Source organism: Parus major, chromosome 1 (genome assembly GCF_001522545.3).
Source record: "Parus major isolate Abel chromosome 1, Parus_major1.1, whole genome shotgun sequence".
Classification (NCBI taxonomy): Eukaryota; Metazoa; Chordata; class Aves; order Passeriformes; family Paridae; genus Parus; species Parus major.
This window is the reverse complement of record NC_031768.1, coordinates 49,115,424-49,131,871: the sequence shown is the minus strand read 5'-3', so window position 1 is coordinate 49,131,871 and position 16,448 is coordinate 49,115,424. Positions and strand designations below refer to the sequence as shown.

At 35.7% G+C, this 16,448-nt stretch overlaps 1 long non-coding RNA gene across 4 annotated transcripts in view; it reads right to left on the bottom strand.

Moving 5' to 3' along the window:
* Positions 1 to 15,544, bottom strand: part of LOC117244415 — a 54,435-nt gene extending 38,891 nt beyond the window's left edge. For all 4 annotated transcript variants that reach the window (XR_004497450.1, XR_004497449.1, XR_004497451.1 and 1 more), the window contains exon 1: positions 15,448 to 15,544. This is a non-coding gene — a long non-coding RNA (uncharacterized LOC117244415). The remainder of the gene's footprint in view (positions 1 to 15,447) is intronic.
* Between the last annotated feature and the right edge of the window lie 904 nt (positions 15,545 to 16,448).

Genomic DNA, 16,448 nt, shown 5'->3' with positions numbered 1-16,448 from the left:
ATGAGTCCCCACACAGTTTCAAGTACAGCTGCCTGCTACAGTAGTTCATTATGAACACAGGACTTCTGCTGATTCTTCCCTTCTGCTCTACTTATCATGGGCACTTTTCACTTCAAAAGAATCACAACTTCCCTCTTGCCAGACTTTGTGAGGTAGCCGTATCATGTCTTATTTGAAGATCTGCATGTTGATTTTGCCTTGATCCATTTGAACTTTTTTGCCTTTAGGAAGTTTCTCATCTTTTGTTTGGATCTGCTGAACTTCATGTCTTACTGGAGTGGTGCCATCTTGAGCTAGATGTCCTTCACCCCTTGTTAAATTATTTGTCCATTCAGTTTGGTGCTCAGATTAGCCATATCAGATCCTGATGTATTTCAGCCTGGGTCTTCTGAAATTCCTTGACATTGCTTCTCTGTAGTCTCTTGGAAGCTTTGCTAGAACTACATGGAAAGCTAAGCAATTACAAATGATCTAGTGATGTGAGCAACTGTTCTTGAGGATACATTATATAAATGGTCAGCAGGAGACACAATGGTAACCAACTGTAATGAGAAAATTGCTTACAAAAACAGACACTTGTTATTTTCCCCTAAAACTGCTAATAGAGGAATCACAAGCACCTATTTTTAAATGAAATTAGTCGTTTTTACTATGCTTTGTGTATATTATTCAACTTCTTGCTTCTACTGGAGTTATTACTTACTGATTTATCTAGCCAGGGGCCAGAGTCTATACTTCAGCAACATCCCTGTTTAAAACAGCTTATGATCCAAGCGTAGGTGAGAGAAAACAACACCATGCAAAGGGAATTTAGGGAACTAGGGAGATGAATCTGTGGCAGTTTTACCAATTGCCCTTCTAACAGCATAGCAGTCTACACATGGGATGTTTTTTTATTGTATTTGAGAAAAAGAGAACAATGGAATTATGAATTTCAGCAAATTTGACTGATTAGCAGGGGTAGATGACCTTTCAGTTGTGAAGGAGACAGAAGCAGCAATGTAGGTGGAGCTGGGTCCTGTGTGCTCTTTAAAGCAGAGACAAATTACTCGATTTATTCCTGCAGGATAAACCAGGAAGCCATGAAGGCAAAAAAAAAATTAAGGGGTGACCTTACTAGTGACCTAGAAAAATGATCTTTGCATCACTTTTCTGAATGGAATGGAAAAAGATCTGTTATGTTCAGAGAAAGTTCCTATATTTCTGTCTGGCAGAAACATTCTCCTTCTTTATTAGGAAATAGTACACCCAACAATAACAAAAAAATACAGAATTGGCAATAGATGACTAGCAGTACAAGCTGCAGAGTGACACTTTGACAAACATTGTTCCAGTGAACAATCCTGAGAAGCAGATAAGTAATCATTTCTTAAGTGTATTGGGGGAAGGGAACTCTGACGTTAGGGAAAAGGACAAAATCTAATAAGTGAACTTCCTGAATCTAGATGACAGAAATCCAGAATCTATTCTCATATGGCTTAAACAGATGTGCTCTAATTTAACATAGATATAATTAACAACAAAATATAGTCCAGTTAGGCCACATGGGTTTTAAACAAGACCAGGGCTTTAAGTGTAGATGTGTCAATTATTGCCTTAAACTGTAATAGATTTTACTGCAGGATAAATAATGTTTGAGAAACACAACCTTAAGGTGCAATAATATGTATTAAATATTTATTTCTGCTGAAGCAATATGGATCTCTATAAAATGCCTCCAAACACAAACAAAGAAAAAAGGATATGTCACAGTTCTGACACCGAAGAGAACTTGATAACTGATTATATTATTGTACTATTAACTTCTCGTGCTTTGGAACTGTTAGTGAAGTGAGGCTCATCCATCCTAGGGGGGTCTTTGGAACCTTTTAATATTCAAATGATGAGACCAGCACTTAATAAGGATCTCACACAAAACAATTAAATACCATGATTAAAAACAACTCAGTGTCTCTGAATTCTGGATATTTTTGTAATACAGAATTTCCATGATTTTCTGATTCAAAGATAAAAGGAAAAAGGGTGGGGGGAGGGGAGAATAAGCATCCAATGTACATCCGAAGAATAACCATTGGAATAACCTCAAAAATAGATATCGTGGATAATTCTATGGTGCTGGAGCAGATGTACAAAGCAAAATGTAATTTGAAAGTCTCAGAACAATGAATGAGAGGCAGAGTTTATATGGGACTTGGAAAATCTTTCCCCAGGAACATACATTCTTTCAATGTCATTAGTGAGAACTAAGGACATTGAAAGATCATTTGATCTCAGTTCTGCAATACATATGTCCATATGCAGAGCCCTGATGTCACCAGGGACTTGGAGAACCATGCCCAGCACTCCATGGGTCTCCTGGAAAATTTTTATACTCACACAAAAGTTATTTCAAGTATGAGTGATGCCACTCAATAGTCAAGAGACTAAGCAGATTTTTTTTGTCTGCTATCATTTTGATTGAAATAACTCAGGTCTGCTGAAAGCAATGAAAATGAATCAGACATATTTATGAGGTAAGGACTCTACTGTGTCTAGAGTCATTAAGATCTTTCATTTTTCTTGTTTGATTCAAAGTACCTGTCATTCTCCCTTGAAGCTCTGGCTGCCTCACGAAGCACCCACTAGTCTCAGAGAAAAGGTTCTTTTCGTGAAAAGCAATAAAAAAAATTGTAATTTTATATCTGAGGTGACTGTTTTTGACAGGATAAATTCTTGTTTAGAGTTCTGAATTCTTTTAAACATTATCAAGTTTTTTGTAGGCAAAAAAAAGAAGCATTGAGTTTTACTTTTAAGAGCATGTTTGCATTAAACACATATTTTAAAACAGGTTAAAGCTTGAACTAACTCCCAGCATCTGAATGAGAAGATGTAATAGTCTGAGGCATTTTTCTCTGAGGTCAGAAATTCTTTTCAAATCTTTCACAGATTCTCACAATGAAAGAAAAATTCTTAGGCTTGTTCTGTGCTTCATCCTTTCCTATGGACATAAATGAAAGTGACATAACATGCTGTATTGCTTGCGTTTGCAAATATATACTTTCTCCTAAGGTGAAAATATACAGAAGCTTTGAGATGAATATTTTGTGCCACTATCTCCTTAAGTAAGAAGAAGCTCTTTTCCAAGCAATGCTCATGAGGAGCAACGTGTCAGGGACGTCCTCTATGTCAGCAAAGGACTGCATCAGGATTAATTCTCTCCTTTGACAGCTTTTCCAAGCTATTCCAGAAGATGGCACATCCTCAAAGCTCCCTTGGTAGCTTCCCATCATAGGTGAGGATATTCTACATGTTCTCGATTTCATAAAATTTAAATATTGCTCTAATGAGTCAAAACACAGCCTTTATACTACTGTAACGTCCTATATTATTTGACCTGAAAAATATAATAAAACCAGATATTGAAGAGCTGGGTTCAGATGCACATCACTTGAGGCCCAGGGGAGGTCTATGGCCAGGTGCTGTACAGATTGGATACCAGCCAGGCAATGCTTGTCAAGTACAGGACAGAAGGATATTCCCTTGGCCTGTTTCAGTTCACAGCATAGATATAGAGCCAGAGGGTGATTAAAACACCCAGCTATCCAGGATCTCCACAACAGGAGGAGGCAGCCTCAAAACACCTCTTCTCACCCACCAAAATCACTATGGAACTATTCTTCAGAGGGAGCTGTGAAACTAAAGTATCTTTTCCCATGTCTTAGTGACATGAAACAAATGTTATGGAGTCATGTTTTGCATACATTTAGGATATACAATACAAATCAGTATGTTTATCTTCCAGAGGTTATTCTGTGTCTGTCAAATATAATACATTTTTAATGCACAATTAAAAGTTTTGATAAAAAATACAGTAGTGTCACATCATTCAAAACCTTTTACTGTGCAGTTTATTCCAACTTAATTTGAAATAGAAATTGTGCTAAATTCAATGAAATCATTACTGAAACTAACTAAAATTGCTAAGCTGCTTCCCTATCCAATGTAAAACAATCCATGTGCAAAATGGATTATTTGACTTTATTAAATGATATTATGTTATGTTATGTTATGTTATGTTATGTTATATTACAATGTATAAAATGTTACATGACTATTTCTCCTTTAAATTTTTTGCATTAAAAATCAAGGGAAGGGAAAAAGATATAATTTTAATATCTGTTATACCTTTCTTGGTATGGCAACATGTTTCATAAGAAGTAGGAAGCTTAGTTTGATCTGATGCATGAGCAGACAGACTGGCTGAGCCCTCCCTGTGCTTGTGAGGAATTCTCTGCTGGGATGACGAAAAAGTGTGGCCTTCTTATGGACGAAAGCAAGTAATTTTCTCCAGTCACTAGGGAAACGAGATGAAGGAGACAGGACATTTTGTCTATTTAGTTTACCTCCTGAGAAGGCTGTGTTGGGAAAAGGGCCTTCACACACTACTTTGGTGGTGTGTGCCCTCAAGGCATTGTTGAATCAGATAAGCAAAACTTTCAGCAACATGTTGACAACAGGAGAGTCAAGTCCTTATTCTTCTTTAGTAATCACGAAGATCCTGCATTTCCATAACATCTGTTACAGGCACCCATTGCAGTGTACAGTCGCCTCATTATGCCCCATTAATCCTCTTTTTGTGCAGAATAAATTGAGGCCCAGAAAGGGTTTAGCTTTAAATCATGCACCCAGACCACACCACATAAAAATCGTTCAGAACTGATGAATGTTGGTTTCTATACGTTGGGGAGAGGGGGAGCAGGGGTGGGGTGTTGTGAACAAAACTGGAAGAAATTAGTTTATTTTCAAATAATTAGAAGTCTGAAATTGATTGTAGCTCACATTTTTTTTACATAAAAAGTATTATGAATGATATAGGAAAGGCAAATGTTCTTGGATTTGAGACACAGCAGGAAAGTGTTCAGCCCCGTAAAACATTGTTTAATGGGAAGAAGCCTTGTTACTCTTCCTCAGATTTACTGATTACTTGTTATTTGTAATTATTTCAGAAATCACATTCTTAAGAATATTCAATTATTCATGAGAAATAGATTCCAAATATAAATACAGCTCCCTTCCTTAAATGCTCATTTATATCTGAAGAGAGAAAGAGCAGTTCTGCTGAGTGGGAAAAAAAGGGAAATTAGTCATACTTAATCTTAAAAATAAAGGTAGAGTTTCTTTTGGTTCCTTACCATGGCAGTGATAACTGTTCTAGAAATGCTACAAACCCAGAGGTTGCCTCTAGGAGAAAAAAAGAAAAAAGATTCCGCATGTGATTTTGAAGCAAATACAAGCTTGTTTTTTACTATTCCACTATCTTGTTCAATCGCTGTAAACAATTTCCCAAGACTGAATTCAAATATTACAAGTTCAGAAACAGATAACATACAAGATGGGATTAATGAGATCCACCTAATTGAGGGAGATAACATACTGAATAGCTAGGTATTTTATGGTAGTGCTGATAAACAAGATCAATAGTACAGGCAGAAAAGTGGAAAACTGGTATCATCATCATTTATCTGCCATGTAATGTAAGTACCTGTCGTGGTGTTATATCTTCAGAAAGGCAATATTAATCTATTCCCTACACCAAAATCCAGAAAATCCACTTCACTGTAAAATACAAATACTCTCTGTTTACTCACAGAAGTGCTTTACTAAATCTTAATATCCAAAAGTGGCAGAAACTAATGCAGTTAAAATAAAGATGTAAAGAGTGCAGCAGCAAGGGTAAACACAAAGCCTTTAAGATAATTAAAGAGCACGAACAGTAGAAAATGCAATGGATTGAAGCAAGCAAGCACTGTGACAAGTAAATTAATAATTAGTGGACAAAGGAAGAATAATAAGAGTTTCTCAAAGAGAGTAAGCAATAGGTGGAGGAGAAAGAAACTATTTATCCTCTTAACCATTATAGTGGGAAATTGGAGCCGATGGAGTAAAAATAGTAGCATTAGACATTAAATAAGCACTCTGGATTCATTTAAGCAATGGAGGTGGAGATTTACTTAAATCGGAGATCAAAATCAGAGGGATAATAGACAAGGAATCTGAAAACACAGATAACGTTTGAGCTGTTGACTAGATCAGCATGGTGATCTGTACCCTACCTGTAGAAGTACATTTTCAGTAGTAGTTTCAATAGTAAACAGATAACAGAGAGGTACTAGGATCTGGAAACTAAAAGTGAATTCTCTTGTGAACACAATGAAGACATCTGCTCAGCATGTGTTTGTCAAGTAAACAAACAGTATGATTGCAGAGAACAATATAACAATATTTTAACACAAACATATAAAGTCAAGAGCATGCCTCCCACCGGCACATTTTATTCAGTAGATTAGGGCATCCTTGTATCTCATGGAGGTGTATCCCAATGGACAGTTTGGCAAAAAATGTAATACTACTGCTTTATCACATGTTATTAAAATTACGTCAAAGACCAAATCCTTACTCAGTGGAGCAGTGTACTGACTAGCTTTTGTGTTGACTGATTCAATTCCATAGCCAGATTCTTCTTAGATAAGCTTATCTGTGTCTACTGCAGCACTTGTTACAAAAAGCCATGAATTTCCCCTTCCAATCCTTTAAAACTAGCCGGACCTTTTGTCAGAAGATAAAATTTGTGACTTGACTAAGGACTGAGAAAGCTGATCTTCAGGCTGGAGCAATGCAGTTTCTGATAACAATCATCCTTGAGTGCTTTCATCTCCTGTGGTTCAGCCCAGATCACCACCTTTTCACTGTTGTTTTGCTTTAGTGCAGCTTTGTGCCACTTGTCAAAATGTAACTACATTACATATTTTGTTTGGCAATGCTGACTGTTTGATTTCACACTTATTATCTCTCATTCATGCATGTCAGTAATACCTTGCAGTTGTACAGTTGCTGTCACAACCTGTTCACATTTTATCCACTATCAGAGCTTGTTTCACAGCTGTAGGGGTTGTCCTTGTTGGCTAAAGCTAAGTACATGGGAGATGGATGAGCTGTTCACCTTCTAAGATGCTCTTTTGCTGGAAGCCTTAGAATGAGTAGGATATGCAGCTTTTCTCCCGGGTTGCTTTTGGCACATGGGCTATGGGGATCACTGGCCGATTTTTGGTCAGTTAAAGAAGTTTCTGTAATACCAGACTATGCAGACTTGACCATATATTTTCCTGCCTTTCTCACCTACTCCAGCTTAGGCAGTTCTTTAAATACTACCTTAACTTCCACTTTAAGAGCAGCCACTTTGTGCTAGAGCATGGAATTTGTTGCTATTGTTTGTAACATCTCTGCTGATCAAGTTTCTGCAGTTTTCATATTAATTTTCCTAATCCCTTACTTCTCTGGTGATGGCCTTAAAGGAACAGTAGTGCTGTGTCTTCTACAAAATAAAACTTTTTCCTGTACACTGCTCATTGTACTCAGTTACACAAACCACAAATTGCATTGTTGCTTCAGCTGAGATGCAAAACCATGTGTTTATGTGGCATAAAGTCACATAAATCACAGAGTGGTTGAGGTTGGATGGAAGGTCCAGCCTTCTGCTCAAGCAAGACCACCCAGGGCCTGTTGTCCAGGTTTGTGTCTAGACAGCTTTTGAATATCTTTAAGGATGGAGACTCCATTGCCTCTCTAGGCAACTTGTGGCAAAACTTGGTTATCTCGCAGTGAAAAAGAGTTTCCTTGTGTTCAGTTACTTTTCCTGTTTTCTCAGTATGGAAATGAGTTAAATTGGATACTTCTGAATATGATTTCTTACATATTTTTATTGTTATTCTATTATTTTCCCCTTTTTTGATATACAAGTGTACCTTGTAAAAAATCCTTCAAATAGAAGAGTAATCATAACACTGCCAATAAATATTGAAACACATAATGACTGATTCTGAAATTACTTGTTTAATGGTTTGATTAGATGATTTATTTAAATTCAAGTGAGGAAAAGATTAAAGCTTGATATTAAAAAATGGACTCATTATTACAAAAGAAGACTCTCATAATTCAGGTTTGTCAATTTAGATTTATAATTGGCAGACAAAGTTCAATGCAAATAGACATAGCTTAATAGACAGAATAAAGAAACCAGAAAAGAATGTTTAACAGTAAAATGTTAATGTGGGAATTATTTCTGGTAAAACAGAGAAGGAAGAGAGAAATCTTCTTTTATGCAAAAGGAGAAAATCATCAGTGTGGGCTGTTATGGAAAAAAAAAAAAAGTAGATAAGATATTTTTCTGTTAGTAACTGAAGAACTGGTTTGCACAAATGAAAAAAAAAACCCAATAACAAAAACCCAAAGAAGACCAACCTATCACAGTTTAGCCAAACTTGATATAAAATAATTTTGAAAGAGGCTATCAGAATATTTCCTCACTATTTGCTTCCTGTAGTCACTAATTTTGCTTAAATAGGGAAGTTAGAGGGCCAGGTTATGAAGAAACAGGCAGTACATAGCAAAGTGGCATTTATGGACATTTACACATTTGATCACTGCTGGTATATCACCAATGGAAACCGTTTCCTCCCTTCAGATTTCCTCTGGTTAATTATTTTTACTGTAAATCTGTTTCCATTATAGATTTGTGTGGCTTTGATCTGCAGCCTTTGACTCTGATTAATTTTTTCTCTGAGAGATTAATGGTCTGCAGAATAACAGGGGTTTGGAGTGGAGGGAAGAGGTCTAATTTTTACAGTACTTATACACCATAAACAAGTCTCCTGTCATGTTTTTTTTTGGTGACAAACCACACAGAATACCACTTATCCCACCGTACCAGGCCCTTGGTCCCATTTTTGACTTTCTCACAACTTTTGCAAATATCTTGGCAGTGTTGGAAAGTGCACACCCCTGTGCATGCTACCCAAAATATTTAAAAAAATATATGTCATTACTAGCTGTGACTTTATGAATCAGTAGTAAGCCTTCACCCAGAATTTGTGCAAAATATTAGCTTGCAGATGTTAGAATAACAAAGCCTCTTCTGGTGGACTTCAATTTCTGAATGCCCCTTAGGCCTAAATGTGAAAGAATACCTGAAGTACTCGGAAAATAAGTTATATTTACTGTGCAAAAAAAGCCAAATGGAGAATCTCCTCACATAACTCTGCCAAAGTTTATGAAACTGAGATATGTAAAGAAAATATTATCTCTCTAAAATGGTGGTTTTACCCCATCCAAATTGCAATTAATTAATTCCAATAGGAAGCTTACTTAAAGGACAGAAATAGAAGTTTGACTGAATTCTAGAAGAATCTGAAGCACTGTTTTAGTCAGTTAAGATGTGAAAAAAATAATTGGAACCACTTAGAGCCACTATCAGCTCCTGCAAAGAGTGCAACAAAAATACCTAGGTAAGGAGGAATAGACCTTCCAAATCACCAGGCTGTGATAAAAAAAAAGGGACAAAGAGAATAGACGACTGTAAATCTGTAAGGGAACACAATATAGTGATTTTTGCAGCTTTGAAGAATTCTCTTGCTCATAAACGCAGTAACTATCTTGTCCATTTACACTGATAAGAGTTCTCTGTGTTGGTAAGACAACTACCTGTTTCTATAGAGCCTTTAGAAGCTTTCTTCTCTTCTTAATATACACTTTCTTGTATCCATCTATTTTGGGAAAATGTCTAAGTTATAGACACATGGGATCATTTTCAGCTCTGGTAATATAATGTGTTTTTCTTCTACACTTAAGGGCTTCTTCAGTGTATGAGACCATTGAAGAAAAATGTCACCTCTAAAAGACACATTTAAGATCTGATTTTCCTTCTGGAGATGTAGTTCAGGGCATTGATTACAGGGGAGCTTACAATGTGTCACCTTTAAACACTGGACCCTGTTAAGTTCCCAAAGTTTTTCAGAAAAAACTCATACTAAGGCTTGAATGTATTTGCTTCTTTGTTGCATTTCTATGCAACAGAAGAAGATGTAGGTCGAGGGTGTTTTGTAGCTAACAACGATTAAACTCACAGTCACTGTTGTAAATATTCAGCTACTTTTCTTGAAATTTTCTTGCTGGCTTTCTAACCAGGTTTGCTTAAGTTCATTGCTGTTAGAGTATGTGCCTTCTAGGAAAAGCTTACACTGATCAGTAACACCCATTAATCAGAAATTCTAGTTTTCATTGACTCTGCATACAATTTTAATCAATATGTATTTAACTTTTATACTTTGTGCTGCATCCATGTTCTGTTGAACGTTAATTTATGGAAAAGATTTTACAGAAGACAAGCATGAAATTGAAAAGTGTAAAATGAGCTAAGGTTGCTACTTCATCACTTTAAATAATACCACAGACCTCCAATTATCCAATAGGAGAGAAATAATAAAGGCTGTATATAATGTTGTAATAGATTTCACGCAGATAGAGCAGCATTTTACTTCAAAGAATAAATCACTTCATGTTCTTCATGGCCACCAAAACAAATCTTGTGCTAACTCAGTAAGGTTTATCACCCACCAAAATGGTATGAATGGTATATATTACTTGTTTCATTAAAATGTGATTATATTATAATGTAGAAATCTAATTTCTCTAAGTACCTCATTATTCCTTATTTCATCTGCCAAGTGAAAGTGTGATCTTATTGTGAGAATGAATTAAGCCAAGGCAAAATTATCAGATTGACAAAAGTCGCACTATGGTGAAAGTTTCATTCTTAAGAATTGTACAGATGGCTGTGTTAAATGATCCATAGCAAGTGTACATTTTTCTATGGGTCACATGGTTCCATTACAAATAAAAACAATTTATGTGAAATTACAAACCTGATCTATCTCCTCAACAACAATTTTGTACTGAAGTAACATTGATGAATTTACGAGATGTTGTTACCCACTGACATGTAAGCAGATAAGAGTTCAGCCACTCTGTGAGCATTTCAGTGCACTTAAAGCTTTCTGTTGAATTAAAAATATATTCCTTATTACAAGTAATATTTTTTCTTTCATCACAAGGCTCTAGTCCTTTTATTAAAATACCCACTCTCACTGAAACATACATATCATACCCACTGCTGGTTCTTAAACTGCAAAAAACTCCAAGAAACTTCAGTTCCTCCAAGAGAACTGAAATTGCTACATGCCTACAGCACATAATAATTAGTATTTTCCATTATATTACTTATTTTTCCTCCCCTAAGTTATTTGGATCATAGAGACTGAGTTTAAGAAGGTAAATATTTTCACTTCTGTGTGATTAGCTCAGACCACTAGTGTAATCATTTGCCTTCAACTCTTTTCTCCTTCTGTCTGGAGACTGACCATTTCAAAGAACTAGTCAGCTGTGAAGAAGCAGAGTAACTCACATGCACTGCTGAAGCAAATCTTTTTCTCATATGGTCATTTTATGCAGCCAAGAGATAGAGCCAGGAAGGGCAAAACTCTCTGGCTCTTAAACATTATTAACTATGCCTTGCATTCTACTGCACCTTCAGAGAAATTATGCTGCAACATGGATTTCTTGAACCAGCAGCCAAAAAACATCTCCTACAAGGAATGTCTTTTCATGTTAAATAATCAGTGCTTCCTATTAAGACACTGCTTGCATTTTGCAGGTCAGGTTCTACAAATGTGAAAACAACATTTTTAATATTTTGCTTTCAAATCATTGTCTTTGGTTTAAGCTTCCACTGAGAGCATGAACTTCTTACCACCATGGAAGGGCTTTAAAAATTTAAGGTAGTAAAACTGTTTGATCTTCTCAAAATGTTAAAATACTTAAATTATTAATGACGAACAAACCTCTAGTGAAATATGGACATTGGAAAGGGAGAAGTAGGGACATGAAGATCTTCATCTGCCATGCACAGATACTGCTTCATGGATATGGCTTAAGTAGAAATCACTCCAGGTGATGTTCTGCCTCAATTTTGTGGTAAAATATAGTGTGATAAGAGGTGAGGGACATGTATAATCAAAGCTCTGCTTGTAACAAACTTAAAAGCAGAGACAGAAAACCCCTTGGTTTAAAATTCCATACTATTCTGGTATGTCCTATCAAACTCATTAAATGGAAATCCTCAGCTCTTAATAGAAACCGTAAAATGCTTCAGTCAATAATAGCAAAAACTCAGTCTAATAAAATACCTTTTAATTATATGTGACTTTGTTATGACTACCTTTCTTCTTTATCTGGACTAAAATTTCTTCAAGTCCTGTAGTATGAGAGAGCTTTCTGACTCAGTCAGCAATTATATTCAGTCTATATGACAATTGATTTTCATGTGTTTACACATATTTAAACTTAGATTAATAACAAATATATGGAAAAAATAGAAATGTACTAAAATTTGCATAATACTTAAATATGGTGCCTATCTTGCATGCATCATCATCCTTCTGTCAACTGTGTGTCAAGATCTTCTTCCACTGTACAAATAATTTTCTGTCAGTGTTCCTGCCATTGCTTCAGTGTTTGTGAACCATTTCTGTGTGTGCCATTTCTTTAGTTTCTGTCACTGTTCTTCTCTTGTGTATATGTTCTGTTGAGAACCATGAAAGGGTGAAAAGTTTAATGTGGCTGGAATGTAAAATCTGGATAAATAATAACACTATCATTGCCTTCCCCATTGTCTCTTAGCTATTATTATCTGAAATCACTGTGATCCCAAAAGATTTCACTTAATATGAATTATTAGATTTACAACCTTCTGTGGAAAGCAGAAAAATGTGGACTGTATAACAGCTAACTGCCACTACCCATTGCCCAAATAGGATAAATGTGGAAGTAAAAAAAATCACAGTTTTCACAATACCCTCCTGCATAGAATAATGAGCTCATCATGCAGTGAGCCCACTCTGAAATGAGTTACAAGGAGAGCAGCAAAAAATACACGCTATGCTGCAGTAGGGAATTCTGATGGGCATCAGTTGCTTTGAAGCCCATGAAGATGGTGGTACTTTTTGATTATTCCTCTTTCTGCAAGAACTGCCTGCAATTAATGTTGGTTTATTTATCTGTGGTATCTAATACATTTGGATGGAAACACATATATGAATATCATATACATTATATCTATATATCTCTATATATCCAGATCTATATCATATATATATCATTCATATACATTAACATCCTCAGTCCTGTTGACTTCCTAGTGGTGCTAGAAAGCCTAAAGTAAGAGCCAGGACAGTTTGTTGCAGCAAGATGTGTGGAAGGGTTGTGGCTCCCACAACAGGGATCAGGACTGTTCTGCACCCACCAAAGTGCTGTTGAGAGCTGTTTGCTCTGGTGATTTTGCCTTGTGTAAACATTAGAGACAAGGTGAAGGTTTCAACCACTGCCTCCCCCAGTGTGGACTGTTATTGTCCATCTTTCCTGTAAGTTACAGTCTAAAACAACCTCATTTCACTGAGGGAAGAAGCTCCAAGCTTTCTGTTCTTAAAAGAAACCAACAGAAACCCAAATAGTGGATTTAGGGTTTAAGAGAAAAAGAAAATTAAAACTGCAAAAGTGCTTTGGCTGTTAATTTTTTGTTTTTGTTTTTGTTTTTGTTTTTGTTTTTGTTTTTTCATTTTTTTTTGTGGCAGGCAACCAAAATTCTCTACTTCACTTTAATTTAGCCTTTTTTATCATGGGACAGAATAACTTCAAGACAATACTAAAAAAAGAAAGACTGTATCAATCTGTGCATTGCTCCCTGATAAAAGAAAATTGAGGCCACTCAGCCTGATCTCCAGCTGCTGTAAAATCTCCCTGCAAAACCACTATTGGAGACTTACATTTACTCACTCAGGCAAGATTTTTTTAAAACAAAATTTTTAGGAAGACAGGCTCCTCCACATAGGTTCCGTGCTGTCATTTGCAAGGCCTGAGTGGAATGTCCAAAGCAGTGGCAATTTGTTCTATTGAACCACTGCTTCTTCACCAGTAGATGCTGTGCTCTCATGAAGTTTTTTTTAATATTTATCCCCTAACCTACACTTTTCTCTAGGCCATTAACTACACTGTAACTCCTGCCATAGTCTTTCCATCTTTCTGAAAAGAATGTCCTTGTTTAAGTTGATGGATTGCATATTTTACTTTATTGGAAGTAATGCTTTCTTATCAATGTCAAGAAACCAATTTCTTCAATTATTTCTTTATCAGTGTCATTCTTTTCTTGTATAACCATCACTAAGTACAAAAATATCTCCTCATATTGGTTATTATTAACTCCAAGCATGGTAAACTTGATTGCCTCTCCAATTTAATGAAAATTATATTGAGTTCTATTTGACTGGCATTTTCAGTTTTCTGTGAAACATTGTTTTGGATAATTTGCTTGGCATTAATTTCAATCTTTTTTTTCAATCTTTCCTCTATTGGCTTGTTTTACAGGGGATTTATATTGTAAAGAAGTGTGTGATGATTTGTGTAATATCCAGCAATTTAAACTAGATTATTTAAATTATATATCACGGTTTCATTCTCTCCTTCAACAAGGAGTGTTCTTTTCATAATTGCTTAAAATTCTAAGTATTTTTCTTCATTTAAAAGAACTACACCCTTTGAGAATAAAAATACTTCTTTAGTTATGTCTTCAGAAACACATAAAGACTCCATTTTAAATCAATCTTGTTTTACATAAGACATGGTAATTTTTCTATGGATCCAATGTCTTATAGTAAGAGATGAATTTTTGCTAACAAAGCATTACCTTTTATAGGTTTGAATATGTCAAACATAGCTGTTCTCTTCCCAGGTAGACATGTGGATTTTCTTTCATAACTTTCTGACAACACCCCTATGTTTTCTTCATTGTAGAAAAGCCAAAGGTCTTTCTCTTTGTGTTTCCTGCATAAGAATCCAGATAATTTCTGATGCTCACTCAGTTTACTGGAAATAACTATTACTTGTTTGCCTGGTGGCCTGGCAAACATTATTTCACTGCTAGAGAGCAAGTCTGTCAAATATTTCAAATAGCATTTCTTCTCTTTATATAAGCTGATGATCATCTATGAAGGGTTCATATTTACAAAGAGTGCTCATTCTGTTCTAAATGACATCTTCAAGAGCACAGGATGGCAATAATCAAAGGTCTCTCTAACCCAATAGTCTGTCTCCAAGAGTTGTCGATGGCAGAGGCTGTCAGGCAACTCCACAGTTGATATGTTCATTCCCTGACATGTTCCCTTAGACTGCAGAATATAACAACACCAGTCCTTCACGAGTCAGAAATGTTATCTCCACACCCAATGATACCAGAAGGATTTTCATTCCTTCACCTTATCTCTTTGCTTTTTGATCTTCTGCAAAGCTTCCAGTGTCTGAGTTCCCCAGTTTAATTCACTACAGGATAAAGGTGCCTGAGGGGTTGCTTTGCAAAGAGCCATGCAGAGCAATTGGGCAGTCATTGCACGGCCCTGGCTTGTTTATTTTTATTTTGCTTCTTTTTCCTTTGCTTATACTAAATGCAGTTAAATAAATAAAAGGAATAATTTTCAAGTACCCTTATTTTCAAATGCTAAGTATTTTTCAATAGTGAAAGTACCTTACCTTTCACCCATAGTGCCATTTTACTTCTAATTCTGGTTGAGGTGAGGATGGAACATAGATGTCTTTTAAGTCTGAACTGCATTGTCCGTTTCCCTCCATTTCTGTGGAAAATACAGTCCTGTTATTATTTACTTATCTCTTTTGGAGCTTTCTAGGAATAACAAACAGTAAATTTTGCAAATTTTATATATTTGACCAACTTCATTAGTTCTGGATGTGTTTTTTTAATGTCTAAAGTCATCACAGAACTTTTAGATGATGATTAGATGAGCTGCTAACTCCTGCTTCCCAAATTTCTGTAGCCTTTTCATGTATGGAGGGCTTTTCATGGGAAAGGGTCAGAATCTTAAAGTTGTATTTTTAAATATTTTCCTGCTTGTTTTCTGACAGTGCCTTCAGAATCTCATTGGTAGAGTGTATGGGAATTAACACATTGTTCAACATTTTCATGGTAATCTCTTTGAAATTGAAACTAACACTTAAACTGTTGTCAAAACTAGCCTGGTCTTCTATTACAAACAATATTCATTGTACAGCTTTATTTCTTTATTAACCTAATAGCTTTCAAGTAACACTTCATTTTAAGGAATGGCTTCATTATGTATAACTGCTGAACCAAGAGTTTCGAAAAGGTATTTTTGACGGCAATTTGTTTCTCCTCCTTTCTCAGTGCTCCTGCCATGTGAATAGTTTCTGGCCACTTAATATGCTTCATTCCATGAGTGGATGGCTGAATTTTTAAACTAGCCTTTAATGGTAATTTCTGATGTGAAATTCTGATCAAATAATAGCAAACTACTAAAGTGAAAAAAATTCTGGAATCTGCAAACAGATGCTGGCAGATAATGAGTATCTGATTTGTGTTCCTCCAAATTGCTGATCAGTGTCTTTAATTCCCCTTTGTATTTAACATAACTATACATGTTTCAATATAAAAACCTCAAGAATCTACCTTAAATATATGTCACACATATTACATCTTTTTTCCCCTTCAAGGGTAT